Source organism: Leptinotarsa decemlineata, unplaced genomic scaffold (assembly GCF_025532065.1).
Source record: "Leptinotarsa decemlineata unplaced genomic scaffold, Ldec_3_MD MMD2_P_RNA_scaffold_14, whole genome shotgun sequence".
Taxonomy (NCBI): Eukaryota; Metazoa; Arthropoda; class Insecta; order Coleoptera; family Chrysomelidae; genus Leptinotarsa; species Leptinotarsa decemlineata.
In genome coordinates this window covers 4618005-4644727 of record NW_027412528.1, presented here as the reverse complement: position 1 = coordinate 4644727, position 26723 = coordinate 4618005, and the positions used below count along the sequence as shown (strand labels likewise).

The 26723-nt window shown below is 33.4% G+C and overlaps 1 protein-coding gene across 1 annotated transcript in view; it reads right to left on the bottom strand.

The window, feature by feature from the left end:
• Window positions 1-25790, bottom strand: part of LOC111515950 (ATP-binding cassette sub-family C member 4) — a 161206-nt gene extending 135416 nt beyond the window's left edge. Inside the window, exons 1-2 of the mRNA XM_074176982.1 lie at window positions 25636-25790; window positions 25415-25572 (exon numbers count right to left, since the gene is read on the bottom strand). The gene's annotated coding sequence lies outside the window, so the exon portion shown is untranslated. The remainder of the gene's footprint in view (window positions 1-25414; window positions 25573-25635) is intronic.
• Window positions 25791-26723: the final 933 nt, after the last annotated feature.

Genomic DNA, 26723 nt, shown 5'->3' with positions numbered 1-26723 from the left:
ACACGGATCAACAATTTTATGATAATCCCAGCCTCAGTGAAGAAGCATACTCTTCAAAAATGCTGTTTATTCAGAAAACGAACCAAATTTTCAGAATGAATACTTGAGCGACATAGATTGTGATGAAACTGGAAATTTTCATTTAACAATCCAATTCGAAAATCATACCTAGCCGAAATCAATGCATTTTGTAACAATGCATTACCTTATGTCGAAAATAGTCACAAAAATGAAATTATTGAACTACTAATCGATACTGGAAGTTCAAAATCGATTATCAAACCATCTATTATTGAAAAATTATTCCCAAGCAAAATTTATCATTCAAATACTATTATCAAAACGGCTTTAGGAAGTCAGAAGGTAAGGTACCAAGTCTCGATACCTGCTTTTCCAGAGTTCAACACAAACTATGAAATTACTTTTATTTTATTTGATTTCCACGATTACTTTGACGGAGTTTCAGGATTATCAGACTTGATAAATATGCACCTGAATATAGATCTTGTAAATAAGAGACTGATAGGAAATCATGTTGAAATTTCTTTCAAGTTCAGACAGTCTACAGATACGAGTTTTTCCTTCTCTGTCAACCCACAAGAAAGAGTTGACAACTTTAAAAAATGGTTACGCCCTTATGGAAGTACAAAAAAAACCCACCGATAGAATAATATCAGTGAAATCGATACAATCACTTCCTGTAGAGTGCTTTCAATCCTCTACCTTCGAAATGTATTCTTACAAAACTTTCGAAAATACAGGGACGGACTCACTCAAATTGGCAACAGAAATAAATATCGCTGACTTGATACGTACAGACCACATGAACAAGGAAGAAACAAATGCTATACTGAAACTCTGTAAAGAATTTTCAGAGATATTTTTGAAACCTGGAGATAAATTAACATTCACCTCCAAGGTCAAACACGAAATCAAGACCACAGACGAAATACCCATGCATATCAGACCATACAGGTATCCATACGTTCATAAGAGCGAAGTTCAGCGTCAAATAAAAGACATGCTTGAAAAAAATATAATACGACCAAGCTGTAGTCCCTGGTCTTCCCCGGTTTGAATAGTTCCAAAAAAGATGGATGCTTCCGGGAAGCCAAAATGGCGTGTGGTAGTCGATTATCAAAAACTTAATGATAAAACCATCAGTGATCGTTACCCACTCCCAAACATAAACGACATTTTAGATAAAATGGGACGAGCACCCTTGATTTGGCAAGCAGTTTTCATCAAATCGAGATGGCCAAAAATTCAATCCATAAAACGGCTTTTAATGTAGAGCACGGACATTACGAGTACCTGAGACTTCCGTATGGCCTTAAGAACGGTCCATCAAGTCTTCAGGGTGTATTAGACGAGGTTCTGAAAGACCTACAGAATAAGGTATGCATGATTTACATGGACGACATAATTATTTTCAGCACTGTACTCCAGGAACATATCCAAAACTTAAAATTGGTCTTCTCTAAATTACGAGAGGCACAATTTAAGATCCAACTGGATAAATCGAAGTTTCTCAGAGAAGAGGTAAAATTTTTGGGTCATATTGCTACGCCCGAAGACATAAAACCAAACCCAAAGAAAATCAGAGCTGTTAAAAATTTTCCAATACCAAACACACAACAGGAGATGAAGTCATTCCTAGGACTATTGGGATATTATCGAAAATGTCTTAAAAAGAACGCAAAAGTTGAACACACTGAATAATTTATCGAATGTTTCAATACCTGTAAATCGGTATTGACTTCAGAACCGGTTCTCGCATACCCCGATTTTGAGAAACCCTTCGAAGTCACAACTGATGCTTCAAATTACGCCCTTGGCGCCATTTTGTCACAAAATGGACACCCAATTTGTTACGCTTCTCGAACACTTGACCCACCTGAAATTAATTACTCAACTATCGAAAAAGAACTTTTTTCGATTGAATGGAGTTGCAAATATTCTAGACCATACCTTTTCGGCAGAAATCTTACAATTTATTCAGACCACAAACCCCTTCAGTGGCTTTTCTCACTGAAGGAACCTAATTCAAGACTTGTGCGATGGCGTTTGAAATTAGTGGAATTCGACTATGTTGTAAAATATAAAAAAGGAAAATGCAATCAAGCAGCGAATGCTCTATCCAGAAATTCTTATACAAATGACTTCAATGCTAGCTAAACACTTTCAGTTCAAAATAATCCTGGGGACATAAACGAACTCATCGACATCTATTTGAATAACGATAATATTCCAGTCTTAGATGATGACGTTCTCAATGAAGTCCTGGAACCGCAAGAATCGAAAAAACAAATCAACATTATCTGACATTCAAATTGTTCTCCCAAAATTAAATAAAATCGAAAAAACATTGGATTCACAAACCGTTCACACTTCTCTCGAAGACCCTGTTTTTCAAATCCCTTTTTCAGAAAAACCAGTTAATACATATAAAAATCAAATAATTGTAGCGATTGGTGAGATAGCGAAACTTAAATGTATTCGAGAATTTGCTGTCTTATGTTACCATACCCTCTAAAAATCTGAGCGACAATATTGATAATTTCCTTAAAGAATATATCGATCCAAAATAAACATTTGCCTTCCATTGTGAAAACCCAGAAGTCTCACAAATGTTGAATACAACAATCCAAGATTTACTCAAGAATTCTTAATTCAAAATTGTTCATTGTCCAACATTCTTGGAGGACGTAGAAACATTGAACGAACAGAAAGAGAAACTTGTCATAGAGGTATAAATGGAATGAGGACAACCCTCAGTTCACGATTTCATTGGCCAAAAATGGCAGAAGATATACAAAATTATATTAATAAATGCAAAACATGTCAGAAAAACAAATACGATCGGAATCCTCCTGTAATTAAATTCAACCCAACACCTACAACTTTTGAGCCATTTGAGCATGTTCACATAGATACATTCAAAATTTCAAACGAAACTTTTTCAACAATTATCGACACATTTTCACGATATGGTTAGGCATATCCATTCAAATCCTTAACCAGAGTTTTAGTAGTCGAAAATCTACTCAGTTTTATTACCCATCACGGTTTACCACTCAAAGTAACCCCTATGGTCCTATGGTCAGGCATATCCATTCGAATCCTTAACCAGAGTTTTAGTAGTCGAAAATTTACTCAATTTTATTGCCCATCACGGTTTACCACTCAAAGTAACCGCTGATTCAGGCACCGAATTCAAAAATGAAGATCTAGAAAATTTTTGTAAAATTCATAACATTGAGCGGCATTACACAACTTCAGAAAACAGTTATTCTAATTCACCAGTTGAAAGATTCCATTCAACAGTGACTGAACATTATCGATGCTTAAAGGAAGAAGGAAACTCGTTCACACCTGAACAGCTGTTTAAAAAAAAAATCTGTTTAAAATCTGTCTATAATAATTCAATACATAGTGTTACCAAATTCACACCTTTCGAAGTAATTAAAGGTCACACAAAGAAAATGTCAAAAAACTATATTAATCTATTCAAAACTCCAACCAAATTACTGAAGTAAAAGTAATTGAAAACAGGTATATCCAACGGAATGAACCCCCAAAGTTTGCAAATAACAAGTTGCGTATATTAGAACAAAGGCGCGAAATAAAGATCGACCGAAATTTAAGAAAACTGAAATTATTGAAAAGACCGATATAAAACTCAAAACGAATAAAGGCACCTACTACAAAATAATAGCCAGAAAACCAAAAATTTTAAAAAAACTTTTGTTACAGGGAGTAAAAAGATACACGTATTGATACCGCTATACCTTCTCTTCACGTGCTCCAAGTCCAAAGTGACGATATTCAAATAACCCCTATAACCAACCCCATCCTCACCATACAGCTGGGAAATGCAAGAATTATTTACATCAAACATACATTTTTATATTACATAGAACTAAGCTCTGAAATAAAACAATTAAACAAACAAGAGGACTACTTCCAAACAATCAAAAATAATTTTGATAAGGGAACAATTGATAACCCAATTTCCTATCATGGATTAGCATACAGCCTGCTAGTCAGAACCGAGTATCTTACTGAAATGACAAAAAAGAAATTAGAAAACCTCCAACCCCATATCCGTATTAAAAGAGGTTTGATACATGTTATTGGAAAAATCGAAAATTGGTTATTCGGTACTCTTGATGCTGATGATGATAAACGATACGACCAAAGTATCGCTATATTAGAACGTAACCAAGAAAATATGATTAATGAGGTAAACATGCAAATATCTCTGCTCAAAAAATTAATCAAGCACTATAATGAAACTATCCAAATTTAGAATTCAAATCAAGAAAAATTTGAAAACAGTCTAAAAACATTTCAAGTTGCAGTTCAAAAAACCATTGGCGACCTGACGAATTACATTAGTTTTCAGGAAATAGTTTCACAAATAACCCTTGTCTGCCAAAATATCATTACTTTTATCGATAATTCAGAAGATGCTATCACATTTGGGAAGTTGAATACCTTACATAATTCAATAATACCTAGTTCTGAACTGAATGAAATAATAAATTATTCAAGCAACATCTATTCTGATTCAAAAATCCCGAAATTTGAAAGTCGGAAACGAAGTTCTTACATTTTTCCACCTTTATCCTATCATCCAAAATCACAGTATTTTTATCCCAAAATACCCATATTTGGCACGAGTAAACCACAATATCCAGTTCGGAGACAGTTCATGCCCAGTATTAGAGCAAACGTATTATCGTCCAGAAGATTACTTTTCCGAAGACCAATGCACATCCCACCTGATCGAAGGCAAAGTCGCCGATAATTGTCAGCCTCTTCCAATCAATGTGGCAGAGTCGATTATCGAACAAACCACCCAAAAAGAAATCCTGGTAATTCCGATATAGAGCGAAAGAATATTTTCCAAATATAAAACCGATCAATATTTGGAAATAAAAACTCCAACCCTAGTCAAGATCCCAAAAAAACTGACAAATTGAAGTGAGAAACAAGATTTGCACCAACAACGTGAAAATAGAAACAGGCAAGCCACTGATCTTACCTTAAATTGAAATGAAAAATATCGAGAAGTCAACAATATATGAAACACAAAATTTCTCGAGACTAAATTTTGAAGAACTCTACGAAATCAACAATATGGTGGACCGATTGAAACCAATCCACAAATTTACCAACTCCGAAAATAACAGTACCATTTTTGGTGTTTTTGCGGGAGATACTTTCACGATAATTGTCCTGATATTGGCAGCTTTTAAGAAAAACTGGATTGAAACCCGTATATTGGGATGTTGTTGCGTCAAAACACCCCAAAAAGAAGAAAATACCAATGACGAAGATATGGTTCCAAGCCGCCAAAATAATTCCATCATGTTTTCGGCCTAAGGAGGGAGGAGTTACGTGGTCATAATTCCCATGACATGGCCATTCACATGGAGATTCAGCTGAGTAAGAGATATTCCAGGAATACCTTATCTCGACATGCAGTTAGCATCCAGTTAACATTATATTAATTATCATTCTGTTTGTAGCTCTCGTAAGAGACAGTGGTCTCTAGTTTGTAAAATAAATTCTTTTTAAAAAGTTATTTTCTTGTTCCAATAATTAAATTCGCGAACATTTTCTATTCTATCTGTCTACTATATCTGTGTAGCTCCTTCGTTGAGTCAATCGAAAATGTTTCTATCTGAAATATGATCGTTTTTTCTCACTCTACAAAATATTACTAGGTATATGTTTTCGACTGTTTTTTTGGAAATATAACCTTCCATAATCTGAAAAATAAAAGCTAAATCAATAGAGAATCTGCTGAGTGTAATGAAGGTCAAGCTGAAAAGTTAATTTCGAAAAGTTACTGCGTAATATAAACCGCTGAAGAGCCCAACTGGTCAGTAACTTGTCGTATTCATGAATTTCGCCTATAAATTGAAAACATTAATCGAATAAATACAATATCATGAGTCATCTTTATTTGGTGGTCGACGTTTCGGAAAACATTTTTTTCCCGTTGACCAATAATTGGACAATACTTGATCGATTATTTGAACGGATTAATGAGCAGGGAGGGTCAGAGACGTCTAATGTTGAGAAAATCAGCTCATCTATAGATGAATAACGCAGAACTCGATGCAATGGGGACATCTAATGCACCATAATGTACAAGATAGAAATCGTAATACACAGAAATTTACTCCATCATAACGTCAAACGATAGAAATCGCAATTGATCATATAATACAAGATAGAAACGTACAGCGGCATAATGTACAGTTTCATAATGTGATTCATCATAATATACTTCATCATAACGTACTTTTTCATAACGTACTCCGTCATAACGCTAACGCATCATAATATCATTCGATCATAAACACAATGCATCATAACAGCAATGCAGCATAACATCAAACGATCATAATCGTAATCGATAGAAACCGTAATGCGACATAACATACTTCATCATAACGTAAAACATCATAACGTAATGTATCATAACGTACTTCGTCATAATCCTATAGTCCATGCGCTCGCTCATACTACGTGGGAATAATGGCGGAAGTTGAAGTTTTGAACTCATTGAAGATCTAAGAAGAGCCCCATGACAGTGAAGAAGTTTAAATATGATGAATTACTTGAATTTATTATTTCATTGTTTCTAATTTTTCATAATTCTGCATTATAATGTTGAGTGAAATTTTGAGACGGTTGGCTGCCTTGAAGACCCATTTACAACATAAAACCATTCGCCATCGGCCATTGCTATTGGTTGATTCGATCTGTGTTTTCTTTAAACTTCAAAACTGTTTGAAGGTTATTATCATGAATATATTGTAGATCGATCTATTTGCCTCTATTTTGTGTCTGAAGTTTTCAAATTGTTAATATGGCTGTAGAATGACATGAAAGTAATGGTAGTGCCAAATTATTTTCTGTGAACAAAATTAATGAAATACCAAGTTACAAAACTATCAATATAACTTTGAATTCTGTATAAAGTGTGACTTCGTTGGTTTCAAGGTTCCAAAATTGAGAACCACGATATGTGCATAAGGTTAGTAATTTCATCACATTGATACAATATTTTAAATCTACCCAATTATAATCAAAACCAAACCAAAACAACCGAAACAACAAAGAAACAATTCATGTCCAACTTGCTTCAGCAGATAGATGCAGTTTGTTCTGATGTGTGGACACAGGCTCTGTGGGTACTGCTTGGAGAGGAGTTATAATCCAAGCCGTCTGGATTTGAGTCGTTGTCCAGTCTGCAGAACAAATATCACTCTCCCACCTATAAGTTATTTTTAATAATACGTATGTTATTTGAAGAATTTTTATAACTGTTTTAGGTCATAGGAGCACAACATATTGTTTTAGACTATTTAAACTTGGGTTCTATCTGAATACATAAATAAAAATAAATCTGTCAACGATATATTATTTGACAATGGCACTCAATTTGTATGGTATGTACAAGTATGACCGTGTAATTCCCAAAGGGAATATTTTATAACAAATGTTATGACATTTTCAGATGCTAGCTGAGAAAAAATATGTATGTCTTTCTTTTTACACTACAATTTTTTTGTACTTACACATTCCTTACACTTACACATGCATATATACCTGTGATGCTTCTAGTAAAAATCATACCAGTGTTTACTAAATTATTATTTATTTTGTTATTAACTGTGATTATTATTGTTTTCCCTTAGATAAGTTCCAGTCAAGCCTTCCCCTTGAAGTTCCACGGTGGTGGTGCCATTCTTGTAAATGGTATTTGGTCTCAGAAATTGCGGATTCTGAAAAGACGAAGTGAGCCAAATACAGGGACTTTCTGCATTAGTCAGGCTAAGATTTCTGCCGTCTTAAAGCTAGACAATATCATGATTCCACACAGGTGTTATTCATCCAAGGACCACGATTTCACGAGAATTCATTTGATTTTCAGTATTTTTATTTAGTGTAGTTGTTATATTTCATTATATTCATTTATAACGTATACAAAAAACACTTTATTGTGAGATTTTCACATCAGAACATTTTGCTATTTCTCTACTGCATATGTTGCAGCACATAATCTGTGTTGGATTCAATCAAGGTCTCATGACGGACGGTTACCACAAACTCAAACTGATGAGGTGGGGAAGGAGGTGTACCTTGAGAGAAATAATGATATTGGTTTCATAAGGAGTCACACGGGATGTATATTGCTTACCTTTACTGTTTAATTTGTCAATGAATGATATTGAGACTTTCCAACTTTAGAAAATACTCAATTTCTTCGACGACCAAGATCTCTTAAAAGATGTTGAAAATTTGTCAACTAACAGATACAGCCACTTTTTCCAACGAGAAGTATTAGTATCACCCAGTACACCAGGTACTCTGGATGCTATTTCTAAGGAGTCCTCAAAATATGAGTAATTCGTTTCTAACAATATTCCTTCTTATATCTACATGATAGAATTCAGCAAAGTGTTGGGCATGTGTACATCATTGATTTTTAGATTCTTTTGTTTACTGTTGCATACTAGTGCTCTTTTGTAATTTGGTACTCTTTCTCATACTTTTGTAGTCTACAGGAAAATAAAGCTATTTATTCATTAGTTATTTATTCATGAATCGTGTCTAGTCTTATTTAGTTTTAAAATTTTATGAAAGTGGATGAGACTTCTGAACAACAATAAATTTTGAAAATGTTAAATTTGCTAACTCTGATTTCGACAGGTTTATCACAACTCTTCAGAATTGGAATACAATCCTATTCCAAATATGCAAAGTGATCTTATGAAAAGTTTGTCGGATAATGAACAATATTTATCTTTATTTTTTATTATTATTACATGCTTTATATTAGCTTCACCTGTATGTATGTATGTATGTTTGTATGTACCTATGTTTGTTTGTAACTCTCAAGCTCGGGATCTGTATTGACAGAATTATCGGCATCATTGCTTGATCTATTCGCGGGCAGATAGCGCTGTACGTAACCTCATTGCATTGTCTAAAGATTGATATTTCTTGATCTATTCGCGGGCAAATACGTAACTATCAATTATTACTTGAGCTATTCGCGGGCAGATGACGCTATACGTAACCTCCTTGATAGGTTGTTCAAAAGAAAATCAAAATAAATAAACAGAAATTCTGTACTACAGATGAAATATATAAATATTTTCAATTACCCGTGATTCACTACAAAAAAAAAGTTTTGAACGAAACGGAAGATACATTTTGAAATCTAATTCGATTATCTGAAAGCAAACCAGAATATGGATTTCAACCATGAAAACTTTATCGTAAATTGTACCTAGACCTAGAGAATTCAGTTACTTAAATATTTCAAAAAATCGAAAAATTAGAATTTAGGTGCTTGACATACATATCAAAATCAAGAGATTGGTTTGAAAAATAAAATTATTCACTGAAAAAATATTTTTAGTCCATTAATATTTTGAATGAAACTTCAAATCAAAACATCTAGACTGAATTGTTTTTTGAAAGTATTACTGCAAATTTTCCCTTTACTTCCAAACAAATCAACTTTTTAGTTCGATGTTCTTTAAAAGCGTGTTTTTCAGTTTTTTTAAACTATATTTATTTAGTCCACATTCGATTAATTTCCTTCATTTCTTTTTAAACTTTTTTACGTGATTGCTCGCCGAATATTTTTCATATTCAAAATGCCTCCCGCTACTATTCGCTGTCTTTGAACTCGAAAGCTAGTATCAGTATCAGATTCAAAATAAAAATCATCCTCCCATCGGTTATTAGTGCCATCCACATTACGTCGGGCGTCAAGTAACACTCCTGTCGGAAATGCTCTATCTCATTTCGAATTTCACAATGAATTGGCTCACTAGTAGTCGATAATTTAAATAGTTCACAGATCAGATCCACATTAGGTCTCATGGTAGTCAAAAAATACTTGCCAGCAAAATTTATTCACATTCTGGGAGAGTTTCGTCTAAGTTGTCATTTTTCATGAAAATTCATCTATAGCTCCAATTGTCCTAATTTTCATATAATTGTGTATACAAATTGAAAAAATTATTCCAGAACAATTAAAAACGAGAAACTACATGATATTCTAATGCTTCTATCCATCCTCAAAAATGAACGTTGTGAAATTGTTGAATGGCATAGCATCTGTCAAAAATATCCCTAGAAATCAAACATAACACACAACATTCTAGAAAGTTGATTTTGTCCATAAAATAGTTATTAGGGACTTTTTTTTAAAATAAGATATGCAGCTGGTATAGTTCTCATTTCTGTACAAGAATTTATATAAATTTCTATAATCAAAGCGATAGAGATTTTTCATGAAAATGTTGGTTGGCAACTTGAACAAAACTCTCTCATTGAGTGATGATATTTTTTATTGTTTATAGTTTCAGAATGAGGTTAACTTGAAATGTAGGCAGGAGTCATAAACTTTATCATCTTTAAAAAAAGTATCAGCTCACAATACATAAATACGTATTTTCAGCGTAGTTCAAAATTTCTGAAAAACTGTTTTCAACTCTCGAAATCTTCAACAATTTGTTAAAATTTGAAGCACAATTTAATAAAACACTATAGTCGTTTGTGGAATTTGGCAGATGCCAAATCTAGTAAAACGAATTTCGCGAATAGGGCAGACAAAAAGCAAAAAGTTATAATTAACCCTGTCTCTTGGCAAATGGTTCGATAGAACTTCAAACAATTTCAAGAAACCGATAGAAATGACGTCACTTCAAAGCAATATTATTCAACAGTACGACGGTGAGCCACAAGATTCAATGAAATAGTAGAAAATATTAACGTTGTGGATTCTATTGAGTTACGTAAATCAACAATGCTTTTAGACTGAACCGCTACGAAGAGTACCTAATATGCCAAACGATGAAATACAGAAACTAAATTAATATACCAAGAAGTCTATTATAATCAATATACACCAAAACAGATGTAATTATGTATCTGATCGGCCATTTTGAAGTACTTGATATCTACTTACAAAATGTTGTTATTACATATGTTTAATGGAAATGAAAAAAATTAACTATTATAATAATAATTATCAATCATCTCTCTAGTGATTATACTGAATCTTTCAATAACAGTTCCACTATCAATGAAAAATTAGAAAACGTTTAATATTAGTTTAAAACATCAATTAAATCGACAATCGACATAATTTTGTTTATCTTCGATGAAACTCGAAGTAAAATGCATTTGAAATGAATTCTACCTTTCGTAGTATAGCAAATTTCCGCTAAGAATATGATGGTTATTCTGCTTAGAATATTTGTGTTCGGCCCATCGACTATGACACCAGTAAGCTATTGTGAAACAGACTTGATGCGCGCGTAACCAAATTATGATGGATTACGTTATGATACGGATATTCATACATCACGGTTATGATGGAATACGGATTCTGTACATTGCGGTTTCTACGGTTTAGCGATATGATACATTGAGTTTATGATAAAATGTGGATATGATGCATTGCGATTATGATCGGTTGACGTTTCTTTAAGTACGTTATGATTTTGTAATTTATGACAAAGTACGTTCTGATGTTTTACGTTATGATGAATTGCGATTATGACGGCTTACGATTATGATCTTGTAGCGTTATGATGCATTGCGATTTCTCTCCTTTGATGTTATGATGGAGTACATTATGATGAATTGCATGGACTCGATGCAATGTAAACATAACCTCGCTATGGCCTGTATCAAATTCCGAAAAGCATTTGATACAACATCGCATAAGCTCTTTTAGCATTTGCTCAGATGCCTTGCGGTACTCGACACAATAGTGAGATGCCTCAAACAACTGATACCACAATAATTGAGGCCTCGCTTCACCAAAATATCTGTTCAAGCTCTTGCTTGAACTCTTGTTCAGACAGAGCGGTTACTTCCAGAAAAAGTATTTTCGAGGGCAATTCCCTCAGTTCCTACCTTTTCTGCATTTTCCTATTGTCATTATATATTGCGCTCAGAAATACTCGTGGGAACAACTATGCACCTTCGGAAACCGGAAACATGAGGTCACCCATGTTTTTCATGTAGAATACCTGGGGAAAAGTATTCCCATCAATTCTCAAGGATGATGAAAGAGTATACACGTGCGATACGAGCGATGCGAAAAAGCTTGTAGACGGAAGCACCCTGCACCAGTATTACAGAGAAAGAAATCCGGCTTGGTAAGCCGTGGAGTACCTTATGTTTCGTCTGATATTGCAGCAGACATCATCAATGGTATATGCGTAGACTGCAAGGACGAAGTTTATATCTCCAATTGCAACATTAGCAACGACTGGCTCAGTCGTTGCTAATGTCCCTCTCCTTTCATCAGACAATATTAAGGGAGTTTCGATCTCTGGGTGGGACGGTTTGCCGTAATAGGACATACATTTTGGCCGGGCAAATGCAAAAAGCTGTAATTCTTGGTATATTACGTCTATTCAGGGCACACGATTGTTGGACCTGATAATCATTTATTTCACGTTTTGGAGAAATATCGGTTGGTGATGCCGGTGCGCCCTCCCACTGAGCTGAACCTTATGATTCTAATGATCTTCTCAAACTTTGAGTTTGAAATGATGATAAAAATACTTCCATATCTTATAAAAACAATGAGCCAAAATTTTACGAAATGAAAAATGCTTCACATTTGAAGTGCAAACGATTTTTGATACATATCGCGAATTTGCATTCGCATCTGGTGTTCCATCATTGCAAAATTCCGAAATTTTTGGGCTTGCATGTGACACTAATGAATGAATGGAGAAGAGGATGAAAGAACTGACGGTACAAAAATCGAAATAGGTAAACTTGAGGTTGAAGAATGGATGAAATAATCGAAATTAGTTTTTCTAAGACTCAGTTACCCTAAACGCTACACAGATGTTGCTTAAGAACATAAGAACTTTTCATACATATAGTTTCTGAGGAAGCGAATCAATTTCTATGAAATGAAACTTATAATTCACATAGTATTTTCTTGTAGTAGCAGTTATGAGTTTGTGGGTAACGTGTTTATAAATTGTTTATAAATTGAAATCAATCCAATATGACCTGAATGGTGACTTGTAGCTTTACACATTTTTTCCTGATACTATCCATTCCAAAAGTGATGGCTACTAACCCATATGGATTGATTTTTAACATGTTATCAATGGTAACTACTTGACTTATGCCTACGGTTTTGAAAGATACTAACTTATATAATGAATAGAGAGATAAAAATTTTCTTACAGGAGATACAAATATGAATCTGAAATTTTCACAATTTCTTCTCTAGATGGGATAATATCAATGTTATTGATGCATAACTGAAGTCATTGTAGCACAGAATATTTTATGACTGATATAGTTGAATGCTTCCAAGTAATATACAAGAATTGAAATGGTTTCGTTATTCTCATCTAGCATCAGTTAGGATCTACAATCTCAAATGATGCTGTTACACACCTGGAACACTTGTTGAACCTGGATGTCTATTTGGTAGCTACAAGGGATGTAGTCGGGTCGGGTCAGTCTACAATGGAAATACAAAAAAGAGTATAATTACCTGGCTCTCTGAATTAAAGAAAAATTGTCGACTCAGCAAACCGACAAATTAGCTGTGAATATGAACTCGAGAAAGGCACTCACAATATCTCGTTTGCTGATAATAGACAAACCTTAGAATAACTATCTGAAAGTATATAAGGAGCCGATAAAAATACATTGACATGAAAAAATTCAACAGAGGTAAACAGGGAATTGATATGAATGAATGATAATAAAAAAAAACCACACCAATCACCGATAGAATGACCCCGGATTTGGTATCTGCTGTGAGAACAACCTGATCACTTCGCCTTCAATAATTTTTACCGGAGTAACAGATGACACTTCGGGTATAAAAACCTGCAGATCACGACCAAAAACCCGGAAAATAGCCATGGCACAGTTATCTTCGGCCGCTAAAGTTCATACTCTTGGATGAAATGTATAATTTTGGCACATTTCCATGCAATTATACATTAAATGAGTTATGTGATATTCAATAAAATGACAACACTGTTTAATTATAATTTGGTCAATTTCAATCACCACATAGGTATGTTAATAATTTTATATTATTTATATTGTTCAAAATCCGGTAGGATATTGTTGTAAATTATCTTTATATTGTTGTAAATTATCTCGTGGAAGAAATAACGACGGCTGACACTTGTCTTTTCCGATCGACTGCTTATTCAGGGTCACATTCAGCCAACTTGTGTTTTTTCTTAAAATTTCTAAAACACTATTATTTTTTCGAGAGTTGTTTCACCAGATCCCAAAAAAAATTCCATTGGTTATACAATGCATTTCTATGATGCCCCTCCCTTTTATTTTCTTGAACGGGTAGACTCAAAAAAATTGAAATTTGGGATGATATAATCAATGCATGAATACTTTGTTTTGAAGTGAAATTGACAGATGAATCTTTTAAGATGGTGACTGGGCGCCATCTGGGAAAAAATTGATCTCCTGAGAAGTGCTTCACAACCCTAGAATACAATGTCGATATCTTCAATCATTACAAAAAAAAATCTGTTTAAAATCTGTTTTTCCGTTAATCAGCTGCCTCCCCCATACGAACAACTCTCAGAAGTTGAGAAACTTGTGCGAGCTAAGGACTAACGAGGTCCTACCTTTTAACGTGTGATTCCTAACACAAAATGGCGGAACTTTTAATAATTGCCTGAATACATTGACATTTAACTACATAATATGACGTAAAGCTTGAGGTCAGTTCAAAAGATGCTCGGAATAGTTGCCTTGAACTTCTCGACATATGAACAGCCTATCCGATATTTCATGCCGAACATTTTCGAACACAGTAACGTCAATATCTCTACAAATATTTATTATCATCTGCCGTATATCCAATATTGAAACAGGTTCAGTTTCGTACACCTTCTACTTCAAATATCTCCATGAAATAGTCCAAAGGTGTCAAATCTGGCGAGCGGGCTGGAAATTCTGTAGGAGCTCGACGGCCAATCCAACGACAGGGAAAAGTAGTATCCAAATAGTTTTCTACTTGTCTGGAGTAATGTGGTGGTGCTTTATCTTGTTGGAATACCATATCCATATCGAATTCATTAGGATTCGTTTCGACGTTTTCAGTGATGAGAGGGTCAACAGTAGTTCCCATCGTATTCAAATACAGTTCCCCTGTTGAATTTTGATCAATAAATAGAGGTCCTACAATATGGTTTCCCAATATTCCTCCCCAAATTTTTTTTTATATTGGGTATGTGTTTCCCGGAAAACGTGAGGGTTGGTATCACTCTAATAACGGCAATTGTGTCTGTGAACATTACCGTTTGAAAAAATGTATATTCGTCACTAAAACAAATACTGTGGAGATGGATAGGATGCCTTGCGATGCTTTCCGTCATAATTCTGTTTTTCGGCCAGGGTCATTTTCACTGAATTGGTGTATCATTCCAATTCTGTATGGACGATACATATTCCTCTTCAAAAGTATCCACACAGTACAAGGAGGTACCTCACAAACATTCGCGACGGAATAAGTAGACTGTTGAGGATTCACTACCATCTCACCAATCATTTACACTTGCTGTTCTTCCGAAATGGACGAATGACCTGGGGCCTTTTTGTTATGTACATCACGGGTAGTTGTTAATTTGGATACAAGTTCTCTCCAATATTTTCTACAGATCGGACTATTCGAAAAACGTTTATTGAGAGTCCTTTCGGTCTCGTGAAAGTTACGTGTCGCACCGTAAATAAAAATCGCTTCAATTTTTTTTTACAATGGATGAGAATTGACCATTTTAGAGATTGTTGACGTGGTACCTTTCTACTAGTAAAACCGAAAACTAAATGAGAATATTCTAACTGAACAATGATGTTCATTGTCGTTCTGACACTTTTTGTCGTTTGTCAAAACAATTGTCAAAATTTGTTGTACATTACTTACGAAAGTTGAGGTTATGTATATGAAGCAAGCATGAGAAGAATTGTTTTCTTAAAACACTTTGAAAATGTGATGATTTATGAACACTCATGATACTGGATAACTGGTTAAAACTGAGAACATTATAATAAAATGTGGATGGCACTAATAACATTAGATTGTTGTAAAATAAATTTTTTTTAAATTTTTATACATCTTGTGAAAGGAACATGTCCAAGTCAACTGTCAATTGTCTTGTCAAAAAATATTTTTTTAAATATTGGAAAAGGAGAAAAGGTCCATGTCTGTGGTATGGAATGCAAAAGTGACTAAGTTTATCATCAGACAGGAATAAAGTGCAATTGAAATTTGTGATGAATTTTCAAAAATAAATTGAATAGAATTTTGTTTTGGTTAACATCTTGGAAGAGTGAAGAGTTGTCTTGTCATTTACAGCACATATTGAAATTGATAGATGAATGGTTGAATGTAATTTTATTTTTTGATTAAGTTAAAAGAGTTTGAAAGAGGTTTATTGAATGATAGTTCCAATCATTATGATGTGCAGATTGACTTTTATTACATTAGATTGGTAGCAGGATGGTTGGTGGATCTGTTTTGATTGTCTAAGTGAAGTAGGTAAGTATAGATTATACTAAGTCCTTCTATGTCTCTTCTAGAATTCATACTGAGAGGATTTTTGAAAATGTTTGTCATTTCTAGGAACATTCTTTTGTGTACGTTGTTGGATTGGTCTAATATTTTGACATTGTCATATGCAATTTTGTGGTCATGGTTGATGGAATGTTGGGCTAAAGTGCAACTACTTTTGTTGTTTTTTATATCACTTTTGTGGGCTGTGATTCTATCTTTGAGGAGTCTGCCAGTTTGGCCTATGTATATTTGGTTACATTCTGCACAAGGAATTCCATGAACTATTTCTGAGTTGTGTAGAGTTGGAGTTTTATCTTTTAATTTGGAAAGTAAAAACCATTTTTTCCAACAACGTACACAAAAGAATGTTCCTAGAAATGACAAACATTTTCAAAAATCCTCTCAGTATGAATTCTAGAAGAGACATAGAAGGACTTAGTATAATCTATACTTACCTACTTCACTTAAACAATCAAAACAGATCCACCAACCATCCTGCTACCAAGCTAATATAATAAAAGTCAATCTGCACATCATAATGATTGGAACTATCATTCAATAAACCTCTTTCAAACTCTTTTAACTTAATCAAAAAATAAAACTACATTCAACCATTCATCTATCAATTTCAATATGTGCTGTAAATGACAAGACAACTGTTCACTCTTCCAAGATGTTAACCAAAACAAAATTCTATTCAATTTATTTTTGAAAATTCATCACAAATTTCAATTGCACTTTATTCCTGTCTGATGATAAACTTAGTCACTTTTGCATTCCATACCACAGACATGGACCTTTTCTCCTTTTCCAATATTTTAAAAAATATTTTTTGACAAGACAATTGACAGTTGACTTGGACATGTTCCTTTCACAAGATGTATAAAAATTTAAAAAAAAATTATTTTACAACAATCTAATGTTATTAGTGCCATCCACATTTTATTATAATGTTCTCAGTTTTAACCAGTTATCCAGTATCATGAGTGTTCATAAATCATCACATTTTCAAAGTGTTTTAAAAAAACAATTCTTCTCATGCTTGCTTCATATACATAACCTCAACTTTCGTAAGTAATGTACAACAAATTTTGACAATTGTTAAATTTTCATCTTATCATCTAGAGTTCCTGAAGAAGAGTCAATAAAGTCTCGAAAGCTTGAACAGAAAAAAAAGTTCTCATTTTTCTCTGTCTCCGACTGCACACCCGTTCCAATCCCCGTGCTGTTTCTTAACTTAGCCAGTCGTGCTAACCGTCAACCTCTATATATATATATATATATATATATATATATATATATATATATATATATATATATAGAAGATGGTAAAATAAGTGAACTCTTTTTTCTGTTCCAGCTTTCGAGTCTTTATTGGCTCTTCATCAGGAACTCTACTCTAAATTCATCAGGAACTCTGAATTTTCATTTGAAAAATAACAAAAATAATAATAAATAGAAATTCATCTACTCAACTCACATCAACATAGAACATAGAAAAGGGAATAATTCACACTATTATGATCGAAAATTACCGAAAAATCCCGAAATATAAAATTCAATTTAATATCTCAGTATGAAGTGAACGTCTACGATCCAAAAACTACAACAAAAAATACAGGTCCGTATTTGAAAATTCAAAGATGGGGGTGGCTCAAGTCAGATGACACCCTGTATGGAAGATTCATGGATATATTCTGAGAGCCCACATCAAGTGCCAATAGCAAAATGTGGACAGATTTTTAATATGTCTGCGAATAAAGGCGAATAAAGGCGAATAGGCAAAAAAAATTTGGGATTTTTTGGTTTTTCTTTTATATCTCCAGAACCGATTTCTTCACATTCACATCATTGAATAAGTCTCTCAAATACGCAACTTTGCCATAATTTTACCCACACTCTATCTCTTACCGTTTACGAGATCCCCATGTATAGAAACGAATATATATATATATATATATATATATATATTTATATATATATATATATATATATATATATATATATATATATATATATATATATATATATATATATATATATATATATATATACAGGGTGTCCCTGGACTTCCTCTTTTCCTCTCGGGAATGTATAGATGGGGTCAAAATATCACCAGTACTTCATATAACTTTTTTTCCTAAAAGTCTTCGTAACCAAGTTACGGGCCCTCGAAGTTACAAAATGAAAAATGTTTTTCTTTGATAACTTTTCAAGTGAATATTCAAAATCATCCAAATTTTGGTAATTGACTAAACAAATGAATTCCGTCGATGAGCTTTCATGCAGGAGTCAGTTGTTTTGCTACAAAGTCAGGAACGGACTACCCCCGATGGTCCACACCCCAAAACTTTGAAATGAGAGATATTTTTCAATATTTTTTAACAAAATAAGGTTACTTGGACAATTTTACGAATAAAAGTACTCGTGTGGAAAGTCGATCGGAGCAACAAGTCTTGATAAAAATGTAGTTCTACTCGACGACATCAAACCCGCTCGTCCACCATTATTTGAAATGAATAATTATCAAAGCAGAAATAATAATGATAATAATGATAACGTTAATTCAACAACATTTATAATAGGAATAATACAAAGTATGCTAAAATGAAGTCGTAAACAAAAAGTACAATACCTATATGGAAGTTTAAGTCACAATTGTGATAGCGGATATTTTTTCAAAAAAAATATCAAGTTCTGTAGATTCGTGGTGTTTTTAAACTAACAAGCTACTCTACTATGAAATATCGAATTCATTCCATATTTTGTATGTACATAATACGTGTGGAATAATCACGTTTCGTGTTGATCAGTTATCTGAATCTCATGAAACTCAACATTCGAATGTTTCAAATTCTTCTTCACAGCTAAACTGTTGACGAGTTTCATTGATAATTATAATTTTATGGGAGAAATTCTTTAACACGAATCTAAATTTAGCTGAAAAAACGCACATCGGAAAAAATATTTACTATACTAATAAAAAGCAAACGAATGAACTACAAAAACGGCTGCACATGATCAGGTGAAAAATGTCCAGGGAATAATTATGTTCCATTTCTTTCACAGATGTTGACAAAAAAACCTTTTAGAAAGTTTTGATAAAAAATGAGAAACTGGAATGCGATTTTGTTTTGTTGACGTGGTGCGTTGTCATATGACTATCATTGTATTGTCAATATTCTATAGGATATTTTGAATTTTTTTGATATGGCCGAACAGTTTACATTCAATGAATATGCAGATATGCATGTATTTTATGGACGAGCATTTTGTAATGCTGCAGAAGCTCGTCGTCTGTATTCCGAGCATTTTCCCAATCGAACGGTACCGTCAAGAGAAACATTCGAGCGTGTCGATCGCAGCTTGAGGGAGACAGGTATGTAATAATTGATAATTAATTTGAGCACGTTGTTTTATTTCGATATTATTGTAGGTACAGTTTTGCCAAAACGAAGTGGTGAGGGCGCTCTTAGGACTGTACGTACCGTTGTATTGGAGGAAAATATTTTGGAAGCCGTCGCTGATGATCCTTCAATGAGCATCAGAAATCTATCAGAACAGTTCCATACATCCAAGTCCACTATTCATAGAATAATTGGGGAACAACTGCTCCACCCATTTCACATCCAGAAGGTACATGCCATGACACCTCAAGATTTTCCAGCACGACTGGAATATGCCAATGGGTTCATGGATAGGCAAAGAGAGGATATGACTTTTATTAATCGAGTTTTATTCACTGATGAAGCAGGTTTCAGTAGAGATGGAGTTATCAACTCTCATAATCTCCATATATGGGCCGAAGAAAATCCCCATGGGATATTGCAAACCAAACACCAACGGAAATTCAACGTGAATGTTTGGGCTGGTATCATAGGAAACCATCTTATAGGACCATTCGTTCTACAGGACATCGCGGTCTCCGGATTTAAATCCATTGGATTTCTTTCTGTGGGGGCATCTAAAAAGCCTTGTTTACGCTACACCTATTCACACAAGAGATGCATTGTTGAATAGAATAACATTACATTGTGAAGCCATACGAAACGACCCTGGAATTCTATTTCAAGTACAGAGAGGGTGTCTTCGCAGACTAAGAAAATGTATAGAGAGAGAAGGTGGTCATATCGAGCAGTTTCTGTAGCGGATTTTTCATTTCTGTTTGCTCTTGAGGCTCTTGAGTTTCGTTAGTTAAACGTGTTTGCATTATAAAAATTCGTTATGAACATTTTACCTATCATTTCCATTTTCCTTAAAAACTAATATTTTCGAATAATGGTAGACATCTCAGGATAAATGTTGTTGAATTAAAGTTATCATTATTATTTCTGCTTTGATAATTATTCATTTCAAATAATGGTGGACGAGCGGGTTTGATGTCGTCGAGTGAAACTACATTTTTATCAAGACTCGTTGCTCCGATCGACTTTCCACACGAGTACTTTTATTCATAAAATTGTCCAAGTAACCTTAATTTGTTAAAAAATATTGAAAAATATCTCTCATTTCAAAGTTTTGGGGTGTGGACCATCGGGGGTAGTCCGTTCCTGACTTTGTAGCAAAACAACTGACTCCTGCATGAAAGCTCATCGAAGGAATTCATTTGTTTAGTCAATTACCAAAATTTGGATGATTTTGAATATTCACTTGAAAAGTTATCAAAGAAAAACATTTTTCATTTTGTAACTTCGAGGGCCCGTTACTTGGTAACGAAGGATTTTAGGAAAAAAAGTTATATGAAGTACTGGTGATATTTTGACCCCATCTATACATTCCCGAGAGGAAAAGAGGAAGTCCAGGGACACCCTGTATATATATATATATATATATATATATATATATATATATATATATATATATATATATATCTATATATATATATATATATATATATATATATATATATATATATATAAAGACGAAAAGACGAATCTTTTATAATTTTCGGGTATGCTTTCTAGCTTTCGAGTCTTTATTGGCTCTTCATCAGGAATTCTACAATGAATTGATTGATTTTAATATTCATTTAACAAATTGTGAAATGTGTGACACTTACGAAAGTGAGGTTAGTAATCCCTTTCACTTGCCGCGATTTTTAAACATAACACATAGCACAAGTTTTTTTATAATTTCTAATATCGCTTTCATGAGAACAAATTCTGTCTTTAAATTTCCTTTTGGTTTGGCCTATATACTTTTTTCACATTGTGTGCAAGGTATGCAGTAGATTACATTTGAAATGTCTAAAATTGGATCTTTGTCTTCTAATTTTGAAAAAATATTGTTCAATGTGAGTTGATTTTTATATGCAATATTAATGTTTGGAATTTTAGAAAAAAATATTTTTAAATTTATGATTCAATGATTGAATGTGAAGTAATGTAAGGTAAAGATTCTGTTGAATTTATTGATTATTAGAATTATCTTTATTGTTCCTGAGGGGATCAATGTCTATGGATGACCTATTGGAGATTAATTTATGTAAGAGGTTTTTTTTGTGTAACCACTATTAATGAAAAGTTGTAAAAGTTTTTCGAGATTGTCATTGCGTAATGAGATGTGACTTGTTTTAATTACCCTGTTTTTCATACCTAGCACCAGGTTTATTTTTTATCTTTGTTGGTGGTAAGATTCATAGTGTAAGAACCTTCCTGAAGCACTAGGTTTGGTATACCAGCTAGTGATTAATTTGTTGTCCTCTCTTCTGATAACTTTCGTATCTAAGAAGGAAACGCCACGATTATTGTCTTCTTATTCAATGGTGAACTATAATTTTTCATGATAGGAGTTGAAAACTAGTAATAATTGTTGCAATTTGTCCTGAAGGGCACTTAATATAATATCATCTACATATTTTTTTAAAAAAGTTATTTCAAATTGGATTTTGTTCAAACAATCATCAATGAGATCATCCATCACATATTGTGCAATAATAGGAGAGACTGGGCTACCCATTGGCATGCCTAGAACTTGTTTGAAAATTTTTTTTGTCAAATCTGAAAACTGTTGTGTCATATAAAAAGTCGATTAATTTTAAGAATGCCGATTGTGAAATATTGCAATGTGAAGAAATATCCGTCTAGTGTCTGGAAAAATTCTCTTCTTTTAATTCTACTGTGATATTATTAAATAATGAGATGGCGTCTAAACTGATTATATTGGCATCAAAAGGGAGTTGAAATTCATTAATGAAGGAGCAAAATTCAAAAGAGTCTTCAACAAAATAATCATTCTTGTTGTTATATGATAATGTGAGTATGTTAATGACAAGTTGTGCTACACCCCTATCGGGGCTATTGATACCTTCAATAATAGGTCTGAGTTGGAGTGTTGGTTTATGGATATTTGGTAAATCATAAAACTTATCAACTGTTTCATTATAGATTTTGTATGAGTGACTTTCTGCTTTTGAAATCATCTTCCTCTTTTCTAGGTCTGAGAACAATTTGTTCGCTTTCTGTTCTTCTATAGATATGGGTTTCTATCAAGACATCAATATTCGATATGGTTACACCACAATGAATAAACTCAAAACCATGGCCAACATCAATGACAAACTTTTTGCAAGAATCTGTCCACATTTTGCTATTGGCACTTGATGTGGGCTCTCAGAATATATCCATGAATCTTTCATATAGGGTGTCATCTGACTTGAGCCACCCCCATCTTTGAATTTTTAAATACGGACCTATATTTTTTGTTGTAGTTTTTGGATCGTAGACGTTCACTTCATACTGAGAAATTAAATTAAATTTTATATTTCGGGATTTTCCGGTAATATTCGATTATTACTGTGTGAATTATTACCTTTTCTATGTTTTATGTTGATGTGAATTAGGTAAATGAATTTCTAGTTAGGATTATTATTTTTGTTATTTTTTAAATGAAAATTTCGATTCGGCTAAACTCTTACGTTGAGTTTGAATCCTATAACTCAGGAATTCGAGAAAGACTCTTTCCAGTGTTTCCGTTTCTTAACTCAAATCTGAAAATGTTCCAAACCTACACCGAATTAATTTGGTGTGAATATCGGAACGCACTCTTTGTCTGTAAAATGTCAGTTGATTATTCAGGGTCACTGTGATTTATTTGCAAACGAAATTTCTGGATTCAAGGTTTGTTTGGATTGTACTGTTATTTTATTCTTGGACAATTTCTTTCATATATACATATATTTTATTTGAAGTGGAATCGGTAAATACCTAGTTTTCCTCCAATGTTGGTGTGTGGTGTGAGTTTTCTAAACTTCGAGGCTGGATCGTGGAAATTTGACAGGAAATGGGTTCATCAGGTTGGTCCTTCACTATATTAACTTTCAATTAACTGTATACAATACAATTATATTCTATTTGTAACTCTTCTTTATAATATTTTTCAAATTTCTGTAGACAGAAAATTTTACGTGGCGTTCACCTTCGTCGCCTTGAGAAAAATTCGCTTGTTGACAAAAAAGTTTGAAAATCTCTTACTTACAAATTTTCAACTTCAATATCAGAAAAACTATCGATTCTATGATTTTCACATTTGTTCTTAAATCTAGATACATCTTTTCTTAACAATTTTGTACAGAAATGGTTAACCCCACTTATGTCTATATATAAATATTCTTCAAAAGCATCACTTGATGTCCGTATCTAAGGAAATGGTTCACAACAATAATTTTCGAATTTTTCATCATTCCTTAATAAATACAATTAGTTTATTATGTCTTTTCCAATTTTTCATAACATATATCAATTTGATTTCATCTGACATTTATTTATAACCTATACCGGTTACCTGTTTTTGAAATTTGATGAAATTTGGTGCACAAATCTTGAAATTTAAATCTCCCACTCTCTTGTATTTGTTTCTTGTTAAGTCCGTGAATTTCAATACATGTTCAATTTTCTGTAAAAATTCTACGGGGTTCACGGTTCCATCATTTCTCAATATAGGCCTCTGTTGGATTTTTTTGAGAACCACCCATTTCCATTATATTATAATTACCATTATTTAGAATAATTTCTGGTGCCAAATTATTCGAATTCATTCCTGGATTTCTACTTTGAAATGAATTTAGATTAGGATGGGTTTGATTTAACATCTGTGGATGATATTCCATAAAATTTATATACGAGGGGTGGTTAGAATGCTAATAGGCAGGATTGAAGTTTGGAAAATTTTTCCCGAAATTTCCACTATTTAAAGGTTTCTATGTAAATTATCTGGATTTGAGGTAAAATTCTTACTAGGTAAACTATTATAGTACCGAGGAACGTCTGTATTTTGGCTCTGAAAAGTAGGGAATACGCCAGAAACAGAAGTAGATGTTTGATTGTTAGATAGATCGGGTTGAGTCTGAAAGCTATTACTTTGAGTTTGATTTTTCTGCTAATTCGAATTTTGATTTCTCGCCCTTACATTTTCAGTTTGAAACCTAGGACTACGAATATTTTGATTAATTCCATTTGAATATTCATCACGCCGAGGATATTGGTTTTGATTTTCGGACAGATAATTAGGTATCTGGCCCCCATTTGATGAACTATCAATGTTCAAAGACTTTCTTCTTTGTTGTGGTCTTCCAGCACAAGTCGACAAAAATGAAACGTTCCTACTTCGATCATCCCCCTTTTTTGGGGTGGCTACTCCACTAAAGGCTGCTGTAACATACCAAACTTTGGGATAGCCCTAGTATTTGACTGTGGCTGTTGAGCCGCTATTCCTCGTTACCTGCCACTCTGACATATTCGATGGTGTGTTTGATAATCCCATATCGATAAAAATACTCAGATTTTCTCTCACCTAGTAAATACCAGCTCACGTTGACGGCGCCAAATAATGTAACGGAACGACTTCTGGTCAGTTTCGTTGGAAGTACGGGGTTCGGATTACGTATTTTTGTTCAATAAACTAGGCCGAATTCCAGTAGATTTAGTTTGATTGGTCAGCATTCAAGATAACTGTAATAAATAAATAAATTCAAATTGGTGTGTGTACAATTCAAAGAGGTGATGCACCATTACCTGTTCCAGACGAGAAACCCTGTCAAAATTGGTACAGAATTTCGTAAGTTTCTAAAATCACGAGGTCACACCTATCATCGAACAATCAAATGAAATGATCGAATACAGAACGATTTAAAGATAACACCTAGCGTTTTCACGAAAGGAAACAAAAACGCTCGCGCTGGAACCGATTGAACAGGTAACGTAATAATTAGGCCTGGAAGTAGGCAATCATCATTTCATCGTACCGCTTCAGTACACTGCCGTCCTAAAAACTGATGCCGTATCTACAGAGCCTATCAAAGCGAGAGAATTGAGCTCAACATTTTGTCTATAGCCTTCGAAGTGTTTCAAAAACAAATGTGACTTTTTATTCAGGATAGGTATAAAAACATAATGATGATGAGGAAGTTTTGAAATTAATGAATTTTAATTAAAAAAAAATCATAAACGGCATTATTAGTTAACTTTTTGTCTAGGTTATACAAAACAAAAATTTCGTAAGTGCGCAAGTAATGACAAAAAATTCCCTGGTTACAAAATATCTTCATTTTTCAAATAGAAATGAAGTGATTCACATGTTAGTGAGTAATTCTTTGAGTAATAATAATAAAGTTAAATTGTAAAAACGAACATTAAACACAAATTCAACATAACGCAAATCCTACCAACAAGCTGAACTTTCTTTCTATTTTATATATTCTTCATTAGTTGTCGTTAGTTTCTGTCAAATTCATCCAAAAACTCAATCGATTCTCGGGCATAATGCCACTAAGATTTTTTAAAATGCCGTCTTTTTTTGTTTTTGAAAAACCTCTAGGCTTGATACGGTGTGGCACAGATTGAGACAAAATACCACCCTTTCTCATTGCTTTCTTACATAAAAAGTCTGATTTTATCAAAATAATTTGTCAGCGATGATTCATAATATAAAAAGAAATTCCCACGAGTTGTTTTTATCTGGACAAAATCACATAAATATATTCTTTTTTCTTTTTTTTTCAGTTTTGCCCCAGATTTAAGATCCTTCCATTTGTAAAAGTCTTGATGGGACATTACTTTCACTTCGGTATTTGATTTTTGTGCTGTTTGCACTGCCTCTACAA